This window comes from Phoca vitulina, unplaced genomic scaffold (genome assembly GCF_004348235.1).
Source record: "Phoca vitulina isolate PV1807 unplaced genomic scaffold, GSC_HSeal_1.0 scaffold22, whole genome shotgun sequence".
Classification (NCBI taxonomy): Eukaryota; Metazoa; Chordata; class Mammalia; order Carnivora; family Phocidae; genus Phoca; species Phoca vitulina.
Genome location: NW_022589725.1, coordinates 1,170,113 through 1,188,035, shown reverse-complemented (window position 1 = coordinate 1,188,035; position 17,923 = coordinate 1,170,113). Strand labels below are relative to the sequence as shown.

Here is a 17,923-nt window from a genome sequence, read left to right as displayed (position 1 = left end):
CCTCAGCCTTTGTCTGTCTTTCATGGCAGTGGCTGTTTTGAAGAGAACAGAGCAGTTGTTGTGAAGAATGTTCTTTCATTTGGGTTTGTCTGTTTCCTCAACAGATTCAGGTTATCACATTTCTTGGCAGGAATTCTACATAAGGGATGTTATATTCTTCTTAGTAAATCACATCAGATCAGTTTCATATACATGATGTTCGTTTGTCCCATTTTTGGTAATATTACCTTTGATCCCATGATTAAGATGATGTGCCAGTCGATATACTCTTATATCAATTGTTTCTCTTATGCCACATGAGAATGATGGTAAAAGGAAGTGAGTTCCATTGACAGTAGCATTCAGTGTCTAGGACTAGGTTAACAAAATTTAGCTACACTTGTGGGAAGCACAGCATAATGTATAAACCTGCGGAATCACTATGCTGTACACTTGAAACTAATATAACATTGTGTGTCAACTATACTAAAAAAAATTAAAAACAAGAATTTGGCAGAATTACACAAAAGAAACTATTACACTCTACTGTGTGACATTAAAAATGTGACACATATTGTATTTTAAAGACACATATTTGTTGTCCTAGATGGGAAAACTCAATATTGTTTAAAAAAATTCCAATCAAAAAAAAAATTTTTTTTTTTTTTAAGATTTTATTTATTTGACAGAGAGAGACACAGCGAGAGAGGGAACACAAGCATGGGGAGTGGAAGAGGGAGAAGCAGGCTTCCCGCTGGGCAGGGAGCCCGATGCGGGGCTCGATCCCAGGACCCTGGGATCATGACCTGAGCCGAAGGCAGATGCTTAACGACTGAGCCACTCAGGCGCCCCTCCAATCAAAATCTTAATAACTTGAGTGACGTGACTTCTTTCTTCCCTCCCTCCCCTCCCCCCTTCTCCCTCCCTCCCTCCCTCCCTCCCTCCCTTCCTTCCTTCCTTCCCTTGCTTTATTTTACTTAACAGAACACATCTAAATTTCATCTGGAAAAAAAAAAGCAAACCCTAGCAAAAAAGCCGGGACTTAAAAAAAATTGGAGTATTTCCTAAACGTTGCCTGCTCCTTCGAAGAACAGGTACCCAAGAGCCCACAAGAATTTAGAGCACGATAAAGGTGGAATTTCCAAGTAGAGCACTGTGGGAGGAGGGGAGAAATGAGGCAGTCAAGAAATCATGTTCAGAATCTAGGGGCCATGGGAGGAGAGGGCAAGCTTATGTCTCAGTGCGGACACATTATAACACATAAATTTCATATCGACTCTTGATTTAACATATGAACAGTAAGCCACCAAGTACCTAGAGAAAATATAAAAGAATTTTCTCACTTAAACTCTGGGCAGGGATGGCAAGCTGGCAAGCCATAAAAAAATGACTTGAATTTTACTCTAGAAAAATTTAAAACCTTACTTTCAGAAAAAAAAATCAAGTAAACACACACTTGGGCAATATATTTGTTAAATATATGAAAGAATGGTTTATTGGCTTCATTTAATTATCTCTTACACATTTATAAGAAGATCACACTACCATAAAAATGATCGATGGATAGGAGGGGGAAAGTAATAAAAGGGAAAATGCAAATGAGGAATAAATATGTGGAAGCAGCCGATAAACCACAAATAAAAAATGCAAATGTTTAAATACATTTTTTGGCCTTTACAGTTGGCAAAGATTATAAAGAAAAATGATATCCAGGGTGGGCATAAGTTTGGGAAAATGTTCATTCTCATAAATTTCCATTTGGAATGTAATTTATAAAACAATTTGGAGGCCACTCTGTACCAAGATTTAAAGGAGCATGTAGTTTAATGTATCAATTCTATTGTTAGAAATACAACCTAAAGAAATAATTGTCTAAAGATACATGTATAAGTACATTTCTTACAACTTATGTTAACAGCACCACACTGTCAAAAATCTAAATCTAAAAAAACCAGAAAAACAGAAAAAAAAAAGAGCTTGTAGGAATCCATAAGGTGGGGAATATATCAGGTACCCATGAAAGATTATAATGCAGAGATATATTGACTGACATGGGGAGAGTTTACAATATTTTATTTATTTATTTATTTATTTATTTATTTATTACAATATATATTTTTTAGATTTTATCTATTTATTTGATAGAGAGAGAGAGATAGCGAGAGCAGGAACACAAGCAGGGGGAGTGGGAGAGGGAGAAGCAGGCTTACGGCTGAGCAGGGAGCCCAATGCGGGACTCAATCCCAGGATCCCGGGATCATGACCTGAGCCGAAGGCAGACATTTAACTGACTGAGCCACCCAGACGTCCTATTTATTACAATATTTTAAAAATAAAATACTTTTTACACAAAAAGATAAGGTATTGATTTTTTTTTTTAATAAAAATCATAAATGTCTCCTAAGGGTATAAAAACAAGTGTAAAAACCAAATACAGGAACAAAACTGAACCCAAAAACTTAAAAATTACTTTACTTTCTTATGTAACAATAGAGCAGTCTATGTAAGGATTTTGCTTATAAGACCTGGAAAAATTCAAAACCTGCCTTATTCAATACTTGTATCCCCATAGGAAGAGATGCAGAATAGGAAGAATGCATTCCCAGGGAGCATAAATTCACACCCACTGTGGAATGTATCAGCTTTAATACTGTCTTTTTTATTTTGTTGGCCTTAGCTCTGATGTTGTATTGAGCATTCTCCACTAAATTAACTGCACAGTGCATTATGGTGTTTATTTAAGTGTCTTTGTAGTATATTATAACATCTAATTTCCACTTCAAAGTAATTGGTCTTCATGAATTTTTAAGCCCCTTAAGAGCACTACCATTTAATGAATATTTGGATGAGAATGGTGTAGTAATTAAAATATTTTAAATTTTAATAACAGTGAATGCTAAAATAACTGCCAAAGTAACAAAATCATTCAAAATATTCTAAAGCATTAGTAACAGTGTGCTCATTCGAGGACATTAACAATCCAGAGCTTGATTGTTAAATGGATGAATTTTAGTTTATCTGCTAAAATGACATAGCCAAATCTCAGTAACATAAACAGAGCTCACAATTAGCACTCTTTGCTGCTTATAATGCATGTGGTTCCTTACAATTTTGGAAAATCCAACAGACTTGTATTATATTGAAATTTGTACCTAATATGAGACATTAGTATACTTGCTGTTGGTTTCTTATAAATGTCCATTATCAATCATATTTAGGAAATTTCCTTCTATTCCTAGCTTGCTAAGGATCTTTAAAATAATGAATTTAAAAAATTATGACTGGACTTGAATTTTAACAAATGCATTTTCCATATTATTGATATGACCTTTATGTTGCTAATATATTTTTGTTTCACTGGTTAATTTTTTTTAAAGATTTTATTCATTGGGGCGCCTGAGTGGCTCAGTTGTTAAGCGTCTGCCTTTGGCTCAGGTCATGATCCCAGGGTCCTGGGATCGAGTCCCGCATCTGGCTCCCTGCTCAGCGGGAAGCCTGCTTCTCCTTCTCCCACTTCCCCTGCTTGTGTTCCTGTTCTCGCTGTCTCTCTCTGTCAAATAAACAAATAAAATCTTTTTGACACAGAGAGAGTGATAGAGAGAAAGAGAGCACAAGCAGGGGGAGCGGCCGGCAGAGGGAGAAGCAGGCTTCCCACTGAGCAGGGAGCCCGATGCGGGGCTCGATCCCAGGACCCTGGGATCATGACCTGAGCCAAAGGCAGATGCTTAACGGCTGAGCCACCCAGGTGGCCCTCACTGGTTAGTTTTTAGAGTTAAACAAATACTGTATTCCTGGACTAAATCCAACTTGGTCATGAACTCTCACCTTTTAAAAATATTGCCTTTTTCTTTTCTTTGTATCTATGTGAGATAATGGATGTTACCTAAACTCATTGTGGTAACTGTTTCATAAAATATGAAAGTCAAGTCAGGGGCCCCTGGCCGGCTCAGTCGGGTTAGCATGTGACTCTTGATCTCAGGGTTGTAGGTTCAAGCCCCACCTTGGGTGTAGGGATTACTTAAAAAAAAAAAAAAAATCTTGGGGCGCCTGGGTGGCTCAGTCGTTAAGCGTCTGCCTTCAGCTCAGGTCATGATCCCAGGGTCCTGGGATCGAGCCCCACATCGGGCTTCATGCTCCACAGGAAGCCTGCTTCTCCCTATCTCACTCCCACTGCTTGTGTTCCCTCTCTCACTGTGTCTGTCTCTGTCAAATAAATAAATAAAATCTTAAAAAAAAATAATAAAATAAAATAAAATCTTAAAAAAAAAGTTAAGTCACTATTCTGTACATCTTAAACTTATATAGTACTATATGTCAATTATGTTTCAATAAAACTAGAAGAAATATTGCCCAATTTTATTTGCTAATATTTTGTTTAGAACTCTACTTCATGAATGTGATCGACTTTTATTTATTTATTTAAATTTTTTTTTTTTAAGATTTTATTTATTTGAGGGGCGCCTGGGTGGCTCATTCGTTAAGTGTCTGCCTTCAGCTCAGGTCATGATCTCAGGGTCCTGGAATCGAGCCCCGCATCGGTCTCCCTGCTCCTTGGGAAGCCTGCTTCTCCCCCTCCCACTCCCCCTGCTTGTGTTCCCTCTCTCGCTGTGTCTCTCTCTGTCAAATAAATAAATAAAATCTTAAAAAAAAAAAAAGATTTTATTTGACACAGAGAGAGAGCACAAGTAGGCAGAGTGGTAGGAAGAGGGAGAGGGAGAAGCAGGCTCCCGACTGAGCATAGATATGGGGCTCGATCCCAGGACCCTGGGATCATGCCTTGAGCTGAAGGCAGACACTTAGCCGACTGAGACACCCAGCTGCCCCGTGAGATCGACTTTTAATGTTTCATTCTTATAATATCCTTATTTGGTTTTGATATCCAGATTATGTTGGCCAATAGTTAACAACTGTTGTAACTGCTAAATGGGTACCTGAGTTTTCATACTATTTTTTCTACTTTTGTGAATGCTATAAATTTTCAATCATAAAATGGAGAAAAAAAGGGAAAAAATTGGAAGTCTTTTTTTAACTTCCCAATGACCTCTTTTTTATACCTCCACTTCCCTTATACAGGTGACCCAAATCTAGCAATGTTTTAAAACAGTATTTTAGGGGCGCCTGGGTGGCTCAGTCGTTAAGCGTCTGCCTTCGGCTCAGGTCACGATCCCAGAGTCCTGGGATCGAGTCCCACATCGGGCTCCCTGCTCCGCGGGAAGCTTGCTTCTCCCTCTGCCACTCCCTGCCACTCTGCCTGCTTGTGATTCCTCTCTCTCTCTCTGTGTCAAATAAATAAATCTTTAAAAAAAAAAAAAAAAAAAAAACAGTATTTTATGACTAAGTTGGATTTATCCCAGGAATACAGAGATAATCCAACATCCAAAAAGTTATTTTATCATATTAAAGTATGAAAAACTCTACAGCTATTTTAATAGATGCTCTGCAAGCATTCAATAAAATCCCATACCCATTCTTGATTAAAAACAAAAGAAAAATCTACAACAATACAGTTAAATTTACCCAACGATAAAGGGAGAATGGCTGTACTAATTTTAACAAATGTAAGTAGGCTGAACTACTCTATTAAAGAATGGCTATTGACTAAATTAAAAAAAAATTTTAGGGCGCCTGGGTGGCTCAGTTGGTTAAGCGACTGCCTTCGGCTCAGGTCATGATCCTGGAGTCCCGGGATCGAGTCCCGCATCGGGCTCCCTGCTCGGCAGGGAGTCTGCTTCTCCCTCTGACCCTCCTCCCTCTCATACTCTCTGTCTCTCATTCTCTCTCTCTCAAATAAATAAATAAAAAAAAAATCTTAAAAAAAAAAAATTTAATGATTTGTGAAAAAAAATAATATGTTGGCCAATAAAATAAGTTGAAGAATATTTCCTCTTTTTCTACTCTCTAGAACAATTCTGTAAGATTGGGTTACTTCTTCCTTATGTATTTGCTACAGTTAATCAGTGATAACATCTGGGACCTTAAAATTTAAATTATAGAATCAATTTTAAAAAGAATTTTAAATAAAGAGTTATGTAGATTTTCCATTTCTTCTATCAGTTTTGGTAATTGATATTTTTCTAGAAATTCATCCATTTCATCTAAAAACAGTGGCAGGAGGTTTCTCTCAATTTCTAGTCTTAATTCTGTCACTCACGATATATGTGATCCTAGACAAGTTACTCATTCTACCCTAATTTTATGGCTATTGTAAACCAGGAGCAAGATTTAGGTATCTTACGAAGTTCACCCCAGTACTACCTTTCAGTGATTCTTTAGCTAAGAGGAAAAGCTTTTCTTCACCTTGACCAGGATCGAGGGGGAAAAAAAAAAATCAATTAGGTATGGTTAACACCTATGGTATAGGACCATCCCAGGATCTGGAAAGAGGAAGCAGAAAATAGAATTGGTGTATAATGTAGGGAAGAGTGGAGGCACATTTCATCTGCTGGGGTTGGTGAGCTCTTATTCCATGGCCAACCCCTTAAATACCCTACAATAATGTTTATTTCCCCCTTAGACCTTGTCCCTTACCAGTCCCTTTTACCCTGGCTTACCGCTCACCTTTCAAAGTTTGCCCACAGCTTCCACTGTCACACTGAACTCGATGGCTCACAGATGTGGTGATGTTATCCTAATTTTGCTCACTATAAGCTGGAGAATCAGAAACTGCTTCAAGCCCAGCTATCTAGGACCTCCTCCTTCCAGGGAATCTTACTCTGTCCTAACAGGTCTCAGGTTAGCGAGGGTGCTCTCCAAGATGCTTCTAGAACTATCCCCTTATTCCTTCTCTTGAGGTCGTGTTCCTCTGGAGCTTGGATGTGGGGGTCAAATGAACTTGATCTAGAACCTCAGACTGAGCTATAAACTCTATACTGGGCTACTGAGGACACAGCCAGACTTGAGAGGTTAGGGGAGGCTTACAATTCTCACTGTCTGACTTTTTGAAATGCAATCACCACAAATGTAAGATTAACTCAATATTTTCTCCATAATTATTTGGCATAGGGGATACATTGATTAAGGATATTTTTGTTTTTTATTTAATTTATTATTTTAAAGATTTCAGTTTTAAGTAATCTCTACACCCAGCGTGGGGCTCGAACTTACAACCCTGAGATCACGAGTCACAGGCTCTACCTGCTGAGCCAGCCAGGTGCCCCAAAGATAACTTTTACATCGTTTTGATATTAAGGATAAAATGGTGCATACATTTTTAATTTTAGGCATAAATATGTATTGAAAAGATAATGAAATTTAGAGTTAAATATCTATTTGAACCCCAAAGCAACTCCATCCACTAGCTATATGACCTCTACTTCAGCTGGGTGAGCCTTACTTTACTTATTAAAATGAGGATTTATGGGGTGCCTGGGTGGCTCAGTCGGTTAAGTGTCTGCTTTCAGCTCAGGTCATGATCCCGGAGTCTCAGGATCAAGCCCCGCATCGGGCTCCCCTTCTGCTTCTCCTTCTGACCCTCCCCCGTCTCGTGCTCTCTCTCTCTCAAATAAATAAATAAATTTTTTTTAAAAAATGAGGATTTAAACTCTAACCTCATGATCATGAAGGTGGATATAGTTAAGAAATCAGAAAGGGAGGGGCGCCTGGGTGGCTCAGTCATTGGGCGTCTGCCTTCGGCTCAGGTCATGATCCCAGGGTCCTGGGATCGAGCCCCCCATCAGGCTCCCTGCTCCATGGGAAACCTGCTTCTCCCTCTCCCACTCCCCCCTGCTTGTGTTCCCTCTCTCGCTGTGTCTCTCTCTGTCAAATAAATAAATAAAATCTTTAAAAAAAAAAAAAAGAAATCAGAGAGGGAGACAAACCATAAGAGACTCTTAATCCTAGGAAACAAACTGAAGGTTGCTGGGGGGGGTGGTTGGAGTAACTGGGTGATGGACATTAAGGAGGGCATGTGACGTAATGAGCATTGGGTACTGTGTAAGACTGATGAATCACTGACCTCTACCTCTGAAACTAATAATACATTATAGGTTAATAGAATTCATATTTTAAAAAATGAGAGAAAAAAAAAGAACCTGGGGCGCCTGGGTGGCTCAGTCGGTTAAGCGTCTGCCTTCGGCTCAGGTCATGATCCTGGGGTCCTGGGATCGAGCCCTGCATCAGGCTCCCTGCTCAGCAGGAAGCCTTCTTCTCCCTCTCCTCCCAGCTCATTTCTCTCTCTAGCTATCTCTGTCTCTCTCTCTCAAGTAAATAAATAAAACATAAAAGAAAAAAAAAAAAGAAGAAGAACCTAAGTATGGAGGCTTGTAAGAACAACACTGATCAGATGGATGTCTATGTGACTATTAGGTGCTAGGCTATGTGGGCAGAATCCCCTGGCAACCTTGTTAAAATTATTCAGCCAAGGTGCAGTGGGGCGCGAGATTCTGCGTCCTTAGCAGTCCCCAGTGATGCCCACGCTGCTGGGTCCCCACCGCATTTTGAGTAGCAAGGTGCTAACAGCTTTTCCTTCCTAATCTCATTCAATCCTCCTAACAGCACCTTCATTTTCCAAAAGAGGAAACAGAACCACACAGATTTAGTAACTTGCTCAAGGTCAGAGGAGCATCTCAGTGGCAGATCTGGGATCTGAAGCCGGGCACGATTGTTTCTAGGAGCCACACAAGCGCTGCGGATCATCACTTATCAGGGAAACTGCAGCAACAGCAAGTCAACGATCTTTTCAGCTGCCCTCAAGTACTTCACTGTCAGGCGCTCTGCTTTTATGGAATCAAGTCTGGTTATTCGCTTTTTCTTTACTTTTTAAATCTGTGAAATATAAAACACTTCTGGAGAAGTGTGTAAAACAAGTGTGCGGCTTACCAAATGACTGTGATAGGAAAGCGAGTGAACCACACCCACGTCTGGAAAGAGAGTTCTCATGCATTTCCATGCTCCCGACTAGCATATAGAGTACACTGACTGAGAAAGGAATGAAGGCAAATTAAGCCTCCCCCAGCTTCCTCCAGCCCTGGAAAGCAGATCTCGGGCTGAGGTCTTCCTTGGTAGACCTGGGGGGACTTTAGGGCAGGCGAAGAAACAAAGAATTTAGGGTCCTCGCTGGCATGGATGGGCTGATCTTAAAGTTTGCCTCCAACCCACGGGGGCCAATCTTGCGACGAGTTTTTCCCAAAAACTGCTTTGGAAAGAAGAAAAAAAGTAAAGAGGGAAAGAAAAAACACACATGAAGAACACTGCACACCTTTGGGAAGCATGTTTTGGTCTAACAAAATCCCAACCAAAATCTGATCGGTTTAGTTTTTGCTTTGATGTTTTACTTGACAGACATTTCTAAAACTTCATCTGAAAGGAAAATAATTAGACCAGGCAGGATTTTTTTTTTTTTAGAAAAGCAGAGTAATGCTTCTAATAAACAGAATGGCTCAGGACTGACTCCAGATAGGCTTCCTGTTGAAAGGCAGGCAGAGGGGGAGCGCTGGGACACTGGGGACCCCTCACCCACCGCCCAGAGCAGGAAAGAGTGGAGGAGCAGGGCACTGTGAGGGACTGAGGGCACTCACTTCCCCAGGGACTGTAATAGGGAGGGACCTGGACTAGGACTGCATCTGGAAAAGGACAGAAGGGAATGGATTTGAGAAATAGTTTGGTGACCATATGCCAAGTAATTGGTAATTGATGGGTGTGAAGTATTAAGCAGAAGCCATTTCTGGTGGCTTATTTACCATTATTGAGCTTGTGAAAGTCATATATCTATACACATATCCTTACATAGCAATATTCTCCTGCAGAATCTACATCTTTAAAGAAAGGACTGAGATACCCACTCAACTGATTATGCAAATGCGGTCACAACACACAGGGCAATTTACCTAGGCAGACTCAAACATACTCCATTCATTACAAAATACAGATGCACATATGCCATGATTGCAGTAGTAACACTTGGCACAATAGAACACAGTCACAGAAAAATCAGTAGGTGATCCACTCCTGTCCCAAATATTCCATACCTAGTTGTCTCTATCATTATACAGTGTGCTTATTGAGGCATATTTTTCTTGTCTAACCCAGCTGGAAGTAGCAGGATTGATGACACTTGTTTCTTTTTAAAATATTTTATTTATTTAATTGAGAGAGTGAGCAAGAGAGAGAGAGAGCACGCGAGCAAGCATGAGCAGGAGAGGAGCAGAGGAAGAAGCTGACTCCCCGCTGAGCAGGGAGCCTGATGCAGGGGATGAGGGGCCTCCATGCGAGGCTCGATCCCTGGACCCCAGGATCATGACCTGAGCCCAAGGCAGCCGATTAACCAACTGAGCCACCCAGGAGCCCCAGCAAATAGTATTGTTTTGAAAATTGGCTGAATCTTATCAAATTCACAGTTTGGTACCCACTGGGAGTTTTTCTTTCCTCTGTTAATGTACTAAATTTGAATAACAGGGTCTTTATAATTGACCTTTGTGTTCATCCCAGGAGCAAAATGTACTAACTATATAGCAGAATAATTCTGCTATTTTATATTTAGAAATTGTATCTGTTTAAAATAGAAATCAGTTTATTTATTCTTTTGTGGCTACAAGTATGTTTGCCCTGTTTGTTTTGGGGGTGTCTTTGTCTCCTAGAATAAGGTGGTGAAGTTTCCCATACCGATTTTCTTTCTTCTGCTTTGTATAAAAAGGAAATGTGTCCTTTGAAGTTTTCATTTATTTATTTTTATTAAAAAAATTTTTTAAGTAAACTCTACCTCCAACGTGGGGCTTGAACTCACAATCCCAGGATCAAGAGTCGCACTCTCTACTGACTGAGCCAGGAAGGTGCCCCATTCTTCGAAGTTTTGATTGGCTTTCTACATAAAATGGTCAAGGCCATGTCCCTATTTAAGAAATGATTTTGTTTACTCTGGAGTCATTGGTCAGAAGTATTTTCTGAGTCCAAAACTGTTAATAGTCCTATAATTTATTCTGCTTTCCCTAAAAATACAAATTTATTGGAATATAGATGCATACTTTTTTCATTTCTGAATAGTAATAACTGTAGGTAGGTCATTCTTGCTTTTTATACTTGGGAGTTTCTCTTGTAATCTTTCTTAATACAAATGCCTTTTGGTCTTAGAGAATCGTATTTTTTTTTTTTCTAGTCACATCATTTTTCTTTAGGGTTGAAAGGGGCTGGCATGATAATCTCTGGTTCTGGCTTGATGTCCTGTTCCCACTAATAGCTTTCATTGCACTGTACCTATTTAAGAGTGTTACTCCAGGTAAGGCTATACATTTATTTTTAAATTTCTATTTCTTTATTATTATATCAAGTAGGTTCCATGCCCAATGTGGGGCTCAAACTCATGACTCTGAGATCAAGAGTTGCAGTAGAACCAGCCCTACTGGCTGAGCGAGCCAGGCACCCCAGGTGTACATTTCTTCAGATATTTCTTTGACCACATCCTGAAATGTTGATATGTATATTCTAGTTTCTAACTAGTTCAAAATCTGAGTTAATACCTCTTTTGCTGTAGTGTTTCATAATTAAAAATTTTTCAGAATAACACATCATTATTTTGTTTTCTGTTTGGCTTTTTAATAAACATGATTGCAGTTTGGGCAGAGAATCTGACATAGAATTTCTGCCTTTAGAATCTGCGATTTTCTTTGTTCCTAATACATTGCCAGACTATAAAGGCTGGCTATTAACTGATTGTTGCATTTAAAGTAACTTTGTAACATTTAGATCAAGTTTAATTGTGACGCTCTTCTTCTTTGTTCAATTTGCCTATGTGAACTGTTTTCCGAGACAGAGATGTAAAATTCCTTGTGGTTTTCTTTTTGTTTCTATTTTTTACTTGATTTAAAGCATATAGTATTGGTGCATAAAGGTTAATGCAGATTCTGAATAAGACTAATATTAATCAATGTACAATTCTTCTTTGTGTCTTTGACATTGAACATTTGGACATTAACTTTCTGTGCTCTATCACTACATAGGCATTGAAAGGTGGAGGGGACTCTGAAGGGTAGGACTTAATGGGTGCCAAAGGAATATTTTGACACAAACCAATCTATTGTTTCTAAATTAAATTTTTTTTTAAAGATTTTTAAAAATTTATTTATTTGACAGGGAGATAGCACAAGTAGGAAGAGCGGCAGGCAGAGGGAAAGAGAGAAGCAGGTTCTCTGCTGAACAGGGAGCCCGATGCGGGGCTTGATCCCAGGACCCTGGGATTATGACCTGAGCCGAAGGCAGCCGCTTAACCGACTGAGCCACCCAGGTGCCCCCTAAATTAAATTTAATAGAGAAAAGTTAGTCCTTGATCATAATGAGCTCCTACTATATACACTGTGACTTCTTTACATTATTTTGTGTTCCTCTGCATGGGTCCTCGAACCATTTAGTGATCTTTCTGGTCTGACAATTTTAAGTATTCTAATGTGAGTCTTGAATACTTTATCTGCACCAAAAGGAAATGTCCAAAGAAATGTATTTCCAAGGTAACTTCCTTCCCATAACACAATCATGTCAGATACTCCAGGCTCAAGAACTGGATTCATTCCTCAGTCAACCCAAAAGTCTTGGACAACTTTTCTGCTTCTATTAAAATAATGCTTTAAAGAAAAAAAATCATACCTATTCAGTGGAAAAGTTGAAAATATGGGTCACAAAGAAAATCTATCAATACGGCCACATCTCAGACGATACTGTTTGTAATTTTCCCTAGGAACCTGTATATGTTTTTTCAAAGTCACACTACATAAAATTTATATATTATCAGTTTAACATAAATTCTACAAGTCATTAAATTACAATATACAACTGATAATATATAAATTATTGACTTTAATGGCTTCTTTGTAGTACATCCCCAAATAGGTATAAGTTGACCAATCCCTCAATGTAGGCAATTTTCTACTTTTTTCACTATTATAAAACACTGCTAAGGACATATTTCTAGTTAACTGTTATATATTTATCTTAGGATGCATTTCTGGGAATTTCTCTGTTGAATCCTGCTTCTTTTTCATTTATGACACAACCCAAATTTACCTCCTCTTTGAAGGCATCACTCCTATACAAACCGTGATCTCACTTTTTGACATCCCTTGGCCAATGTAACGTAGTATTTAGCACTACCTGTTGTAATCCTAATTTTTTAGTGAAAATAAGTAATTAATCTTCCCTAAACTCTGCGAGGGCAAAAACACTCCCTAAAGTGTTCAGTTTGCATCATAACTTGACAAGCTAGGGGCATACGTGCTACCCAGTAATCTGATGTGGGTGACTCAAGATTCTTCCAAGACTCTTACGTCTTTATTTCACATCCAACTACATGTTCTTTAAGCCTCGATTTTGAGTTATAGATTTATGGGAGTTACAAAGACAATATAGAGGGGTTCTCTGTACCCTTCACCCAGTTTCTACTGTTGGCTACAACTTATGTAGTTAGTATAGTACAATGTAAAAACTAGGAAACTGACATTGGTAGAATGTGTGTAAATCATCCTATGTCATAGGTGTAGATTAGTATAACCACAATGGCAGTCAGGACACAGAGCTATTGCATCATTGTAAAAATCTCATCTACTCCCTTATAGGCACACCCAGCCCATCTCCACTCTATCCCTAGCCTTGGGCAACCACTAATCTGCTCTCCGTTTCTATTTCATATGGGTAGGTTATAATAGTTTATGCTTTTTGAGGAATCGGTCCCTTTAAGTTGTCAAAGTGCGTGTGCAGAGTTGTTCATAGTATTCCCTTATTATTTCTTTGATGTCTGGAGGGTCTGCAGTGATGGCTACTATTTAATTCCTGATATTGTTAATTTGTGTCTTCTCTTTCTTCTGAGTCAACCTTGCAACCAAGTTTATGCTCATACTCAACCTTCCATTTTTTACGTCCCAAGTGACCAAGACTAATTCTTCTAGGACTACTTGATTATTTGGGCAGTTGGAGATCATAAAGTATTTGTTATTTCAGAAGTCAATAAAATTTGGAGATGTATTCATTGACTTATCTCGGGAGCAGTGGGGATATCTAGATGCTGTACAAGAAGGTAATATGGGAAAACTACAAACATCTGATCACTTTGGGTAAGAAGATCTTTCCCATTCGTTGATAAGCTGCCTACTTTGAGCTTTTTCTTCCTACTGTACAAATATCTACAGAACTCTTGAAATGCTTATCTAAATACCAGCTCCCTATTCCTAAATAATCTGTGGGAGCTTTCTGAAAGAAGAGATGGGCACACTCATACTATAGACACCCAAGATGAATGTATCCCAGTCTCCTCAAATCTCCATGCCTTTCTCAAAGGCAACAGAGCAAATGTGATCACAGAGCCGAAATTTGGCTAGAGAACTATTTTTAAAAGGTGATTTGTGGGCAGAACTGTGAAAGAACACTGCTCTGAGGCTTCCTCTTTCTTTAGTGTCAATACATAACTTATCCTCCATCCTAAGTGGAGTTTGAAAGGGAAAGGGAATGTTACAAAGGATACTGGAGTAACTAAAGCAAACTGGGACCCACAGTCACTGTGTGTAGAGCCAAATACTGGGTCTAAATTCTCTGATACTCAAAGCATTGAGAAGAACATTTTCTTTTCCTCTATGCAGGGCTTTTTAAAGCAGAAGTGAGGTCTTCTCTGAAGCGAGGCAGTGATCCCTGGATGATGGTGAGAGAAGGGACAAATACCCCATGCTCAGGTAATTGACACGGTGAGCAGGTGGAAGTCATCACAACCCACACCCCAAATGGTCAGAGGAACCTGGGTCCCTGAGGTGAGGAGACATGAGCTCTTTGCATGGGCTTTAGTATAGGGGAAAAAATACGCAAATGGATCTTTTTACCCATCATTATTGTGCTAGAGTCCCTCTTGCTACATCTCTCTTCTTAAAGAGGGAGACACTCTTGCCTGTCTATAGGCATGTCCTTTAAAACACCTTTGACATAGGTCAGGATCCCAGAAAAATAGAATCTGTTATCTGAGATTTGCATGTAGCAAGTTTTGGTATTCTTTTGGGAACAACTGTGAAGGGTGAGAGGAAACTGGATTGGGTCAAGGGAGAGACTGAACTCCAACACTGTTGCAACAGAGGGTTCATCCAATCCTACAGGGAGTTTTGGAGCTGACACGACCCTTCAGTTGTTCTGAACTGAGGCAAAAGAGTAGGACCTTTGCACCCCTGCCCTTATGTGTCTGCTGGCTGCATCCAGGAGGAGTGTAACTTTGGGCCAGGTAGCGGTCTTTAGGCAAGGGCAATGTCCAAAGAATGACTTGTCTGTGAGCCATAAGCAGCTAATACTCCAAACAGCTGGAGGAAAAGCATCTTAGTCTTAAAGGGGGATCTGGGTGATGGTCCACAATATCCATCGTAGCCTTTCTTCAAAGCTTAGCTTTCTCTTTCAGATTCAGATATGGATTTTTTTTTTTTAAAGCTGATTTTTGTTGTTTTTATATTTTAATTTTACTAAGACAACAGTGCAATGGATCATGGATTGTTGAACTGGATAACCAATTTCATTGAGCAAAAATGAGTAAAAGAATAATTCAAAAAGCGCAAGTATTACAGAGATTTTAACAAATGATCATGGAAGAGTCCTTTTTAAAATGTTTGTGGTAAATCAACAAGCAAACTGGATTATAAAACTAACCTCAAATAATCAAGAAGTTTATGTCTAACTGGGGAGAGATGCTGTGATCTTAAATATCAATGTAGGAACCACCAGGATTTCAAATCACACAGAATGTAAGTTCAATGCAGAGTTCAGATATAGTAAAATATAATTTTCTTCTTAAGTTTTATAATAGAATCTTGAAAGAAGTCACTGTCCGTTAGCTGATGCCTAAAAATTAAGGGGAGAATGTGGCAGGGGGATATAATTTCTGCTTTGGGTCATAATTAAATTCAAAGAACAGGGAATAGATCAAATGTAGGTAGGCTGTAATCAGTGTGTAATGTGAACTGGAAGCCCAGAAGTAAGTTTAAAATCTCTATTTCTGAGAATCATTCATAGGAATCATCACGAATAACATCCAGGTATTTAGTTTCCTGGGTTAAAAACTGCTCCATGAAGGTGACCTTAATAAGTTTCCATTTACAATAGTCAAAGCATAAACTTGATTTCAAGATAGCATAACCTGAGTTGTGATCACTCATGTAAAATATAAGAAAATACTCTTTCCTTGAATTACGCTTTCAAAAAATATAAATTGATACATAATCAAATGCCAATCTATGAAGTTTTAGAAAATAAAACATAAGAAATGACCCCAGGGGTGCCTGGGTGGCTCAGTCCATTAAGTGTCTGCCTTTGGCTCAGATCATGATCCCAGGGTCCTGGGATTGAGCCCCAATCAGGCTCCCTGCTCAGCAGGGAGTCTGCTTCTCCCTCTGCCTCTCCCCTTACCCCTGCTTGTGTATTCTCTCTCTCTAATAAATAAATAAAACCTTAAAAAAAAAATTCCCCCAATCTTACCACCCTGTGAGAACTGAATTACCCTTTAGTTCTTACCTTAAAATTATCAACTGAACACTTACTAAGATCTAACCATTATCAGACAATACCCATGCTAATTTACTGTAGGCACACACCAATGCCCTCGTTCATTTAGTTGGCTCCCAGTACTTTGGCACTTAAGTTACCTTATAGGACACATAGAATGGCAGAATGAGAAGCTTAGCAAATCCTCTCCCCAAAAGCACTGATAAAACTGAACAAAACTGTGAAACAACCATTTCTCTGGTAATAAGGTCATACACGAAACTGAGAAGTATTTCTCCAAGGAAACTACTGAACTATGGGAATGAACAGCAAGATTCTTGGAGTTATATCCCAGCTGTCAGGCCAGAAGTCTCACGGCAAGCTAGAAAACTAGACACTTTGCTGCTAGAGAGGATTGACTTAATTCGGAAACTTAGACGTTTTTTGAAAACTGTAGCCATTTCTGCGCAACTCATTGAGGAAGGTCAAGGTTGTGATCCTTCTTGGGGCCAGCAACAAACTGGCAAACTAGCCAAGACTTTAATCAGAAATCCAAGAAAGGAGATAGATATAGTTAGCCTTGATAAGTCTCCTGTATCCTGGTGATCTGGAATTCTGAGCAAGGGGGTGCACATGCTTAGGAGAGGAGAGGACCTTGACTATCTACCCTTTCCTGGATAAAGGGGAGGCCTTGTGCAGACACAGGAGACACAGACTTGTAAACAGACTGAACTATGGGGCGCCTGGGTGGCTCAGTTGGTTAAGCGACTGCCTTCGGCTCAGGTCATGATCCTGGAGTCCCGGGATCGAGTCCCACATCGGGCTCCCGGCTCAGTGGGAAGCCTGCTTCTCCCTTTCCCACTCCCCCTGCTTGTGTTCCCTCTCTCGCTGTCTCTCTCTCTGTCAAATAAATAAATAAAATCTTTAAAAAAAATAAAAAAAATAAAAAAAAATAAACAGACTGACCTTTGAATTCAATACCCAACCCTCACATAGGTTCATTGGCAAAAGGTAAAAGACTTACTGGCTGGAGACGTTTGAGCACAACGTCTGACCAATCATTGGCTAACTACCAACCTATGCTGAAACAGGAATGAAACCAGGTTTATGAACGAAATCAAGAATAGTTGTTTATAGGGGTGCCTGGGTGGTTCAGTTGTTAAGCGTCTGCCTTCGGCTCAGGTCATGATCCCGGGGTCCTGGGATCGAGCCCCGCATCGGGATCTCTGCTAGGCTGGAAGCCTGCTTCTACCTCTCTTACTCCCCCTTCTTGTGTTCCCTCTCTTGCTGTCTCTCTGTCAAATAAATAAATAAAATCTTAAAAAAAAAAAAGAAGAATTGTTTATAATGACAAGCAGGGGGCTCCTGGGTGGCTCAGTCAGTTAAGTGTCCAACTCTTGATTTCGGCTCAGGTCATGATCTCAGGGTCAGGAGATCAAGTCCCTTGTTAGGCCCCACACTCAGTGGGGAGTCTGCATGAGATTCTCTCTCTCCTTCTCCCTCTGCCTCTCCCCCCACTCGC

At 39.6% G+C, this 17,923-nt stretch overlaps 1 protein-coding gene across 1 annotated transcript in view; it reads right to left on the bottom strand.

Moving 5' to 3' along the window:
* ZNF334 (zinc finger protein 334) overlaps positions 1-17,923 on the bottom strand; it is a 73,092-nt gene that overhangs the window by 16,291 nt on the left and 38,878 nt on the right. The window lies entirely within an intron of this gene.